Genomic DNA, 12,733 nt, shown 5'->3' with positions numbered 1-12,733 from the left:
AACATTTGTTCCACAAGTGCATCATCAACTTTTAACTCATGAGTAACGGCCATTAGGCCGGAGCACATAATTCGTTCGTAAATTTTTGTCTTCTTATAGTGCAAGATTGTAACAATTGAAAGCCGAGGCAGTGGAGGAACCATGTATGATGATGATGATGTAGTTTTATATAAAACCTAAAATTTAGTGTTTTTCAACACACTTGATAAGCAAATGTTGTGACTGTTATTTGCTTCATGTTTTTTTGTTAATAGTCGATTGATCCATCATGAAACACAACCAAGTTGGTTGGTTACAGACTTCTTCAAATGTCCTGCTTCGACAAAGAAATAGTTATTCGGGCACAGCCCATGCAACCACTTCAGTTGGGAATCATAGGGAAGATGGATCGGATCAGAATGAGCTTTCACTCCCAGCAGCAGTGGTCCAAAAAAGGAAAGTGTTCTTCCATGTTAAGCTGGTCCATTCTCCGGTAGATGATGAGTAACCATCAAGCTCAACCTTTCCACTGTTTGTTGTAGGGTACCATCAAGGCTCGAGCAACCACTTCACCATTAATAACCGAAACTTTTTTCACTTCTTTTTCCCGCGAGTAATATCCTAAACCCTAAAATATTTGTCAGCCAATTTAGGAGGTTCAAATTTAAGGAAAATTTAGACTAGTCAAACCAAGGGCAGAGCCAACATGGGCCGAGTGTGGGCAGGGCCCGAAAAAAAAAAAACCACAGCTAGATTTTTCTAAATTTTTTTCTTTGTTTTGCAAAAAAAGATGACGATTGATATAACAATAAAGGAGCCCATCAAGTATGGATCAAGAGCGGAGATAGCAATCGATATAGAAGTTAAAGTCAGGGCGATCAATACTAGAGAACCAATGGGCTCACAAAACGTGGGTCGAGTGGAAGTCGACACCAACTGCCTATCGGGCCTGAAGGGTCCGATCAACTAGGAGGCTCATCGGAGTAAATCACTTGTCCGACCGGGGTCACTACAAAAAGAACATCAGATGCTCATTACCAACCAAAGGAACGCTAAGGCGACCAGAATGCCTATCCGGTCAAGCAAGAAACAGTCTACTGAACCAAAATATTATGAAGAAGAACAGCTGAGATCTAACTGGCAGGGAGTCCTGACCGAACAACTATCCCACTAGGCCAAATAGTGGAGCCCTTCCCATATCTCTTAATATCCCTTTGGGAGATAATACCGCTGAAAATAGGATATGGTCAATAAGCAAATCGTACGATGGAAGCTTCTATTGTCATATTAAGGATTTACATGCCCTGTTAAAGCATGGTGTCAGAGACACTTTTCTAACATATCTTTTTATAGGGCAGTTGGGGAAATGTGCTCGTGCCTTGAGGAACGTGCACATTGTCTACTGGAGCACTATATAAAGGGGGGAGGGGGAGGGAGAGGGGTCCATGCACAAGTGGAGGTATGTGATATACATTATTTGTGCTTTTGTTCTCACTGCTACTACATTGTGTTGGTGCAATCGACCTCTAGGGTTTCGATGTTTGACAATACGACCAAGGGTTAATCCAAATAAGACCTGATGCTTGGGAGAGAGAAGTCTAGTCAGGACTAGATGACTAGCAAAGGTAAGTCCTAACAAAGGTTAGGCAAAGTGGAAGTCCCGGTGAGTGAAACCGGGCCCTAGTGAGTGAAGCTAGGTGGTGGAAGACCCGGTGAGTGATGTTGGGCCCTAGTAAGTGAAGCTAGGTGGCGGAAGTCCCGGTGAGTGAAGCCGGACCCTAGTAAGTGAAGCTAGGTGGAGGAAGTCCTAGTGAGTGAAGCCAGACCCTAGTGAGTGAAGCTAGGTGGAGGAAGTCCTGATGAGTGAAGCTAGACAATGGAAATCCTAGTGAGTGAAGCTAGGCAACCCTCGGAGGTAAGCCTAGGTTATACTTGAATTCTGTTAATACCGTGCTAACTCAGTGCTGCAGGGAAGCTCAGCTAGGTCGACGGGCTGACTAGGTAGCTGACACGAAGTCCATACGGGTCAAAGGGATGACCGGACTTCGGACAGGTAAGTTAAGGTAAGTCATTGGAGGGGAGTGACTGTGAGGACACATTTGTTGGGGCAATTTCCCTAGGTCAAGGTTGACCAGTTTGACTAAACTTGAGTTGAGTCAAGCTTGAGTTAGGATTTGAGTTTTGATGTTTGACAATATAAGGAGATTGCCGGAGCAATTGTCCGGTTATGGAGATGGTCAAAAGGTTGATCAGGTTGATGAGAATACAAGTCAAGTAGGTCAAGGTTGACAGGAGACTTGACTGGGAAAGTCCTAACTGGATGTTAGGCATTTGAGAAAGTCCTGGTGAGGAGTCAGGCAACGGGAAAGTCCTGGTGAGGAGTCAGGCAACGGGAAAGTCCTAGTGAAGAGCTAGGCAGGAGAAAGTCCTAGTGAGGAGCCAGGCAGTTGAAAAGTCCAAGTGTGATCTTGGCAAAGGAGAAAGTCCTGGTGAGGAGCCAGGCACGGGAAAGTCCTAGTGAGGAGCTAGGCAGGAGAAAGTCTTGGTGAGGAGCCAGGCGGTTGGAAGTCCAAGTGTGATCTTGGCAAAAGAAAAAGTCCTGGTGAGGAGCCAGACAATTGGAAAGTCCAAGCATGTGATCTTGGGAAGGTAAATCTTGGTATGACTTGGCAAGGAAGACCCGACAACTAGGATGAGGCCGAAGGAAGCTCCTGAAGGTAAGGCGTGAATGATGGGGAGATATCCGAGGAACGTAAGGCTGATGGAGGAGGCTAGAAGGCTAGTTCGAGGTTGGTCGGGTGTGATCAAATGCTAGGCATGGAGACCCAACATGTCACGGTTGACCAGAAGTTGGGTTTGAGACTTTAGACTTGAGTTTGAGTTAAGTTCAGAGTGTTCAATCGATCGGGCGATCGATTGAACAGGATCCAAATTGATTGGTCGATCGATTTGGACTGTGCTTCGATTGTGGGAAGGCCCAATCGATCGGCCGATCGATTGGGATATGAAATCGCGAGCATAGAGACCTTCCCAATCGATCAGGCGATCGATTGGAAGCTGCTAATCGATCGGTCGATCTATTGGGCAACAGAAGCTCTCGCGCGGATGCGAGAGCACAGAAAAGCTCTGAATCGATTGGGCGATCGATTCAGGAAGTCCCAATCGATCGGTCGATAGATTGGGAAGTGACCGTTGCGCAGGATGCAGGTGATGGACGGCTGCGATGGAGTGGTGCTGACGTGACAATCGATTGGGGATGAATTCAATTGATTGGGAGCACTGTTCAAAACCTCGGCGGAGCGTTTTTTTCGCCAGATTTTAGCGATCTTCTTCCTGTAATTTTTCGACGATCTTCAGCGAGCTTCTCTGACTTTCACCACCAATTCTTGAATGCTCTTGTGAGGGTTCTCTCAAGGTTCAAGAGGCAACAACAAGCAACAAGTAAGCAAGAAGAAGGGTGTATTTCATCTATATCTTGTATTTTCTTCTTGTGTGAGTTGTGTTGTTGTGTGTGGATTTGTACGAGGCTTCTCCGCCTCCGGCTGCGACCGAGAAGGAGTTGTTCATAGTAGAGGATAGCGTCGTGTGTGGATCCTTGGATTAGTCACCTCTTCTCGAGGTGGATACCAAGTAAATCATAGGGGTTAGCATTGTGAGTGTTTGTATTTTATTTTCCGCTGCATATCAAGACAAAGCAAACACAAGTGCGCGACGAAACGCTATTCACCCCCCTTTAGCGGGCACATCGGTCCCAACAATTGGTATCAGAGCGATGTCGCTCTTCTATGGACTCACCGCCAAGAGAGCAAGAAGCTAGAGGAAGAAGATGGAGTCCGAAGGACTGCTTGGATGGAACATCCGGATTCCACCACGGTATGACAAAGAGGACTTCAATTTTTGTAGAACTCGGTTGGAGACATGGTTCCAAATGGATTGGAACCAATGGGTTGTTTTGGAGGACCCATTTGAAGCTCCAACGGACAAGAAGGGTAAGCGCCTTTGACCTCGACATTGGACCGAGGAACAAAGGGAGCAAGCGGAGGCGGATAAGGAGGTAACAAAAACTTTGTTAAATTTATTACCCTCTAACATAATTTTGAGTGTAGGTGAATGCACGAGTGCAAGTGATCTTTGGAAAAAGATCATTGCCTATCATGAGAACCCCACTCAATTTCAAGGAGTGGATGAGCCTAAGGAGAAGGACTCATTGGTCCAAGAAGAGAAGGATCAATCCGATGTTGACACAAGGGCAACATTCGAGGAGGAAAAGAAAGAGGAGGAGAAGGAAGATGAGGAGAGATCATCCACATCTTCAAGAGAGGAAGAGGTGGAAGCATCCACATCCTCAAGGGTTGAAGAGGTGGAAGCACCCACATCCTCAAGAGGAGAAGAAGAAAAAGATGATGCAACCTCCACAATGCAAGATAAATCAAATGGAGAATCAAGCATCATCCATACAAGCAAAGGTATAGAAACTTTAATTGTAAATAATAAAAACCATATCATTTGCTTTAAGTGTAGGGAGCATGGACACTACAAGAGCAAGTGTCCCAAGTTGGCCAAGAAGAAGAGCCAAGTAGTACCAAAGGGCAAGGAGAAGCCCAAGGAGACAATCCCCACAACAAAGAAGAGCAAGGAACACATTGTGTGTTTCTTGTGCAACTAAAATGGACATTATTGATGCCAATGTCCAAAGGAGAAGAAAACAACCAAAGTCAAAGGAGGAAGCACAACTCTAGGGGGAGCTTCCAAGGTAAAAACCAAGGTATCGTTTAATGAATTCATTCCTTTGACACATGATAAAAAGCATGCTAGAAATAATTTTTATCATTTTAATGTGAATTATCATGAGAGTAGGAAGCATGATGACACTAAGGATAAATATATTATTCCTCATGCTAGATTTACCACACCTAAGATTAGGAAGGTAAATAACAACTTAGGCAATAACACCAAGGATTTTAGATATATGCCTAAGAATAGAAATACTCAAGAATTCAATGAAAAATCAAAATCTAAGGATTTATGGAGTGAAAACCAAGTCTTGAGGACAAAACTTGATAATTTAGAAAGGACCTTAGCAAGAATGGAAAACATGCTTAGGGTTCAAAATGAGCATAACCTAGGAAAAGTTAGACAAGAACCATCCAATGGCTATAGAGGTTTGGGATACAAACCTAAAATCAAGAAGGATGTGACTTCTTTTCATAGGGTTCCATATAGCTATGTGACCAACCCTAGGTGTAAAGGTCAAGTCAAGGATACTAGGGAAGGAACCCCTAAAGGTTCTTTTGGCAAGACCAATGTGACTAAGACTTCTAAGAAGTCTAACAAAGTCACAAAGAAGGTCACAAGGAAGGTCATCCCTAAAGTTAATCTAATAAGGGTGACTAAGGCTCCAAAAAGGCTAAATAAAGCCACAAAGAAGGTTACAAGGGAAGTTATCCCTAGGAGTGACTTAGTAGAAGTGACCAAGGTTTCTAAGAAGCCTAGAAAATCTTTAGGAAGGTATCTAGGGAAGTCATCCCTAGTGAGTACCTAGAGCATCCAAAGAGTACCAATAGGTTTTGGATTCCTAGGAACATATTCTCTACACCTTAGATGAGTTTAGAGAGTGTCAACTCTAATTGGAAGGGTAGTCAACCCAACCTTGATGAAGTTGGCACTTGGAGAGCATTTTCAAGGTTTTACTAACCTTTGAAAATGAGAAGGATTATTAGTGCTACTCTTTGAAAGAGTAAAATGTGTAAAAATTTGAGGAGGTGAATTTAATTTAAATTGACACACTTGAGAGAAGCAAAAGTAATGCTAAATTCAGAATTCGACAGTTTCTTATGGAATTAAGGGAAATGTAAACCTTAATCCAAATTGTCATTCTTGGAAAGAGTAACATGTGCCAAATCTTAAGGAATTATGTTTGAATTAAATTGGCGCAATTTGGAGAATCATATGAACTACCAAGTTAAGATTTTGGTATGTTCTTAGAGAGTCAGTCAAGGGCAAATCTGGGCTTAAAGTATAAGGTGATTACTCCTTTGGAAGGATAAATATGTCAAAATTTGAGGAATGTGCTTAATTTTAATTGGCATAAAAAAATCAAGAGAGTAAAGAAATACCAAGTTGGGGTTTGACACCTTCTTGATGAAATTGGGCAATCTAGGATTTAATTTTAAGATTAGCTAAGGTGTAAGGACACTTAGATAGGTAATCTAGGTATTTTAGATATGCTAATTTGCCATACTTTGTTTGCTCATCATATGTCATGACATCATATTTATTTTTGCATTCATGATTATTATGAAAAACATAAAAAATACCATGTCATGTCATACATACATCATGTAGTTATAGAAAATTTTCTTTTGATTTTTTTTTTTTTTATGTATGTCATAACATATGATGCATCATGTTTAATCCATTGTAATTAAGGACAAAAGATATTGATTATAAACGGTAAATATCTCAACAAGTGGGATGACACCAAGTGACATCCTAGGTGGATGATCACAAGTTCCATAATGCCTAGATAGTTATGCATGATCCCTTAGTTTCGGACAAAATCAAATATACATCTCAGAAAGAACCATAAGGTGACTTGTATGTGTTTTAGTACACATTAGATACAAGTGAAATGTTAGGATGGTGAACAAAACTCAAGATGTTGATTTAGTGCATCTTGTTAAATTTTAGGTTCATTAAAACACATAGTTATGTGTTTTTCAATCATTGGTAAAGCTAATGTATAAGTCATGTGCATTGAGCCCAAGGAATATAGTTGGATATTGAATTTGAAAATGATTTTAAAAGGCTTTTGGAAAATCTTGGTGAAGACTTTTTTTTATAGTAATCATCATTGAAAAGTTAGACACAAACTAGGAGAAAACATTGAAATTTTCAAGAGTTTTCAAATTTGTGTCACTCTTTGAAAATAGGAAGTATTTTAATAGAAAACTATTTTTCCTTGATAGAGTATACCCTAAAGAGTATCTACATGAACTTTTATGATTTTTGTAATTTTGTAGAATTTTTGGAGAGTTTTTGAATTTCATTGAAACTAAATTTCAGAAAATCAGAAACCCAATCGATCAGCCGATCGATTGGGATGGTTTTAATCGATTAGTCAATCGATTGGGAAGCTAATTCCCGTGAACAGAGAGTCAGTGAATCGATCAGTCGATCGATTAACCAAGGCTGGATCGATCAGTCGATCGATTCAGAGGGAATTTCTGCAAGTAGAAGATTGCGGAATCGATCAATGGATCGATTGAAGTAGCTTCAATCGATTGAGTCCCAACTTCAATCGATTGGGAAGTCTGATTATGGCTGGAAAAGCCTGATTTCAGCACATTAAGCTACTTTAAGTTCTAATAACCATTCCAAATCTTTTGAAATACATTTGTATACAATTAAGGGGAGTTTTCTTGATGAAAACATGCATGGATTGATTAAGATAAATCAAAGTGAAGTTTAGGATGGGGTTTAGATTCAATTTTGAATTTCGGAATCTCAAAACTTCAAGTTTTGGTTTTCAAGGGTTATTAACCATTCCTAACCCTTTGGAATACACTTGTATACATTAAGGGGGGGTTTTCATGATGAAAGCAAGTATGGATTGGTTAAGGTAGACTTAGGTGAAGTTTAGGTTGGGGGTTTAGTTTCATTATTGAATTTTGAACCTCAAAACTTCAAGTTTTGGTTTTCCTAATTGTTTAGGAACTCCAAGTCATTGTTGGTGCAATGACAAAAGTTTGACCATGTTTTTAAGGGGAGTTACTCCTTGAATGCATGAAAAGTTATTTTCAAGGACCTTGAAAGGGAGTTAAACTTTCGTGATGGATAATACTCAGGGTCGAGTATTGGGGAACAATGGAAGATTGGTTATCTTCATTGCTAGGATGATAAATGCTCTCAGATGAGCATTGTGGAGTAAGTTAATGCTCAAGGGGGAGCATTGGATTAATGAAGGGGGTCAGACCTTCATTGGTAAAGTGAAAAATGCTCTTGGATGAACATTGAGAAGAAGATTACTGCTCAAGAGGGAGCATTGAATACAATGAATGGGAGTTTCATTGGGAAGTTGATGCATGCTCTAGGATGAGCATTTTGAAGTGAAGTAGAGCTCAAGGGGGAGCTTAGGCGGCAATGAAGACTATGAGATCTTCATTATGGGGTTGTTAACAACATATGAGGTTGTAAACAACGTAGAGTTAACTCTTATGGAGAAGAGTTTGTTTTCTGATTTTGATGTATGACAAAGGGGGAGAATTGGAGGTTAAGTTAAGCCTTCATCTCAAGAAGGGGGAGTTTGCCTTCTAGGAAAGGGAGAAAATGAAGGAAACCTTCATTCATGCATTGTCATGAAAAGATTAAGGCTATGATATTTAGCCTTGTGATTAAGAAGAAGTTAAGGCTATGAGATTTAGCCTTGTGATAAATAAGAGGTTAAGACTATGAGATTTAGCCTTGGTATAAAGAAGAGATTAAGGCTATGAGATTTAGCATTGTGATAAAGAAGAGGTTAAGGCTATGAGATTTAGTCTAACTTAGATGTATTGTCAAACATCAAAAAGGGGGAGATTGTTGGGGCAATTTCCCTAGGTCAAGGTTGACCAGTTTGACTAAGCTTGAGTTGAGTCAAGCTTGAGTCAGGATTTGAGTTTTGATGTTTGACAATATAAGGAGATTGCCGGAGCAATCGTCCGGTTATGGAGATGGTCAAAAGGTTGATCAGGTTGATGAGAATACAAGTCAAGTAGGTCAAGGTTGACAGGAGACTTGACTGGGAAAGTCCTAACTGGATGTTAAGCATTTGAGAAAGTCCTGGTGAGGAGTCAGGCAACGGGAAAGTCCTAATGAGGAGCTAGGCAGGAGAAAGTCCTGGTGAGGAGCCAGGTAGTTATAAAGTCCAAGTGTGATCTTGGCAAAAGAGAAAGTCCTGGTGAGGAGCCAGGCACGGGAAAGTCCTAGTGAGGAGCTAGGCAGGAGAAAGTCTTGGTGAGGAGCCAGGCAGTTGGAAGTCCAAGTGTGATCTTGGCAAATGAGAAAGTCCTGGTGAGGAGCCAGGCAATTGGAAAGTCCAAGCATGTGGTCTTGGGAAGGTAAGTCCTGGTATGACTTGGCAAGGAAGACCCGACAATTAGGATGAGGCCGAAGGAAGCTCCTGAAGGCAATGCATGAAGGATGGGGAGATATCCGAGGGATGCAAGGCTAATGGAGGAGGCTAGAAGGCTAGTTCGAGGTTGGTCGGGTGTGGCCAAATGCTAGGCATGGAGACCCAACATGTCACGGTTGACCGGAAGTTAGGTTTGGGACTTTAGACTTGAGTTTGAATCAAGTTCAGAGTGTTCAATCGATCGGGCGATCGATTGAACATGGTCCAAATCGATTGGTCGATCGATTTGGTCTGTGCTGCGATTGTGGGAAGGCCCAATCGATCGGCCGATCGATTGGGAAATGAAATCGCGAGCACAGAGACTTTCCCAATCGATCGGGCGATCGATTGGGAGCTGCCAATCGGTCAGTCGATCAATTGGGAATTAGAAGCTCTCGTGCGGATGCGAGAGCACAGAAAGGTTCTGAATCGATCGGGTGATCGATTCAGGAAGTCCCAATCGATCAGTCGATAGATTGGAAAGTGACTGTTGCGCAGGATGCAGGTGATAGACGGCTGCGATGGAGCGGTGCTGACGTGACAATCGATTGGGGATGAATTCAATCGATTGAGAGCACTGTTTAAAGCATGGGAGGAGCGTTTTCTTCGCCAGATTTTAGCGATCTTCTTCCTGCGATTTTTCGGGGATCTTCAGCGAGCTTCTCCGACTTTCACCGCCAGTTCTTGAATGCTCTTGAGAGTGTTCTCTCAAGATTCAAGAGGTAACAATAAGCAACAAGTAAGCAAGAAGAAGGATGTATTTCATCTATATCTTGTATTTTCTTCTTATGTGCGTTGTGTTGTTGTGTGTGGATTTGTACGAGGCTTCTTCGCCTCCGGCTGCGACCGAGAAGGAGTTGTTCATAGTGGAGGATAGCGTCGTGTGTGGATCATTGGATTAGTCACATCTTTTTGAGGTGGATACCAAGTAAATCATCGGTGTTAGCATTGTGAGTGTTTGTATTTTATTTTCCGCTGCATATCAAGACGAAGCAAGCATAAGTGCGCGACGAAACGCTATTCACCCCCCTCTAGCGGGCACATCGGTCCCAAAAATATTCTCGAAAGGGAACATTAGGCGTCGATCCGACTTAGATCCATTTCGGATATCTAAGTCGAGATCGTGACTAGATTCCAGTCTCGAGGAGATGAAATCTAATTACTATTCTGCTTATCCATAAATTGTGCTAACATTCTGTTTTGTAGAATATGATTTATACTTGCCTTGGACTAACGTTTTTTTGCAAGAAGGAGATTGCGAAAAATAAGGGTCCGGGCGCCCAGAAGGGATCTGGGCGCCCCGGAAGCAAGTTTTATCCCCAAACGAGCTTCGTCATGTGGAGCACCCTGGTTGGCTTGACTACGTCACATTTAGGGCGCCCTGAAGGGATCCAGGCACCCCGAACCTCCTCTATAAGGAGGGTGAAGACTAAAGCAAAGACAAAACAACGAACGATCTGCTCTCCCGTGCTCTTGCGACGCCTTTCCGACAAAGTGCTGCTATTTTCCTTTTCTTATTGTCGGTATTAATTTCTTAAAAGCAGTTCTGTACTTTACTATTGTAATACTTTTCGAATTGCTAGTGAATTGTCCAACGAAAGCACTCAATGAGTGCGGATCTTGGAGTAGGAGTCGCTAAAGGCTTCGAACCAAGTAAAAAATACTTGTGTTAGCGTTGCTATCTCTTTTCACTTTTTTCGCTCCGTATTTACTCACTTAAATTTTTAAATCGATATTCACTCTCCCCTCTATCGAATTCTCGATCCAACACATTGCTCTGCCATTTTTCTACTATTCTGGTGATTTATTTGAGCGTCGGAGGACCAACGCCGGGACCCCTTCCCTGACCTGATACTGACGTTCTTTGTATTGCAGATCGAAACAGAGTCTTTATGCAGTCAGCCAAAGAGCCACATCCCCAGCTAGCCTTCTTCATCGTTTTTGAACAGGATCAACGATGTTGGCCTCTTTATTCTTCTAAAATTTACTTTCGAGTCGGACTTAACAACTAAATCTCTATTATAGATGTTTGATTTGTAACCTTATTGTGATTTGTAAATTGGAGTCAGCCACTACCTGCGAGGCAACAACGCCGCAACTTGTGAAGCAGAGAGCTTCAACCCCACGACACTACTGCTAGGCCTGCCGACGGCTTTGGACTGAGGGAGGCACCCTCCGCAATGTGTCCATCGGTGGTAGTCGCAATTTGCCTATGCTAAACTAATATTCTAACTCCGTCCCTATGTCAGACATAAGCTAATTAGGGTCAAATCACATGAGATTAGGCAGAGGTTGAGTATAAACCCTAAAATATGAAGCCCTTTGATTTTTGCCCTTATGCAAGTATAAAACGCAAGTCGTCGACCAAAGAAAAATAAAAGTGCAAGACTAAAGACATTGTTTTTGTTCCCTCCTACACAAAACCGTGGGCTCGCAATTGCCACAGCCACCAAATCTTTGAATCTTCCTTTGTTTCTCTTCGGTTGATTTTAATATCTCTATATGTTATTGTTATATATATTCACTTAAAATAAATTATTTCGACAACAACTTTTTTAAAAATGGAATATATCTAAATCCTAGCAAATTTAGAAAAAGAAAGACAATTAAATTAGTTTTTCCATGCTTTAGAATAAAGAGACCATGTGAAAAATACATAATTCATTGACCAATGATTTAAGCCCTCAATCCATAGATTTTTTAGGTTCAACTAGGTTTGAGTTGCAATTTGCTCGAAATAAGCCAATTCGAGCGGATCAAACTAACTCTTGGACTTACGATTTGATCAACCGATCGAATCGGTCCAATTACCCTAAGAAGGTAATGGATTCTTAGAACTCGTGTGAGTATAATTGTCCTTTAATGAATTCATAGCACTTTAGCAAGACTTAAATAACGTCGAGTGTTCTTAATCAATTTATTACCACCATCATTGAGTCTATAAAATTTGAAAAAATAAAATAAAATGCAATTCAATCAAAACACGCAAATTGGATCTGATGAAACCAGCAAAAGGAAAGAAGAAAGACTAAAATAGGTTGGTAGGCCTCCACTGAGCGAAAAACCACCATGGGAAACAAGACTGGTGAAGGCGCGTTAGCATAAAGTCAAATTAGTTAATTGTGGCACAACTCTAACGGTACGGACCTTGGCCCGGTTCTCTTCACACGCATAATTGAAAAGCTCATAAATAAAAAAAAGTTAAAAAAATACAGAGGATAAAATGAGTCAATTATCAACTATTTTTGATAAGGAAATAAACTGAATATTGCTCTTCAGGTGATGATGATGATGATGATGATGATGCTGCTGCTGCTGCTGCTGCTGCTTAAGATTCCTGGCCGAAAGTTGAACTTCTACGTTGTTCCACTCAAATCTCGACCATTTATTTTGTTAGTGTACGTATGGTGTTAAAAAAAGAATATAATTTTCAAGCCAATAAAATTATACTTACTTCAATTCCATATGACTTTTATTTATAAAGGGATTCATGTAGAATCAATTTTTGTTTATAATTAAGATGTTTTGTGAATATCCATCCCTAGTAAGATTCAAATTCTTATCGTTTTATTTATTCCTCTAAGTGACATGCTCTAAGCAAGA

Source organism: Zingiber officinale, chromosome 8B, assembly GCF_018446385.1.
Source record: "Zingiber officinale cultivar Zhangliang chromosome 8B, Zo_v1.1, whole genome shotgun sequence".
Lineage (NCBI taxonomy): Eukaryota > Viridiplantae > Streptophyta > Magnoliopsida > Zingiberales > Zingiberaceae > Zingiber > Zingiber officinale.
The sequence above is the reverse complement of the archived record's forward strand: the minus strand, read 5'-3'. Positions refer to the sequence as shown.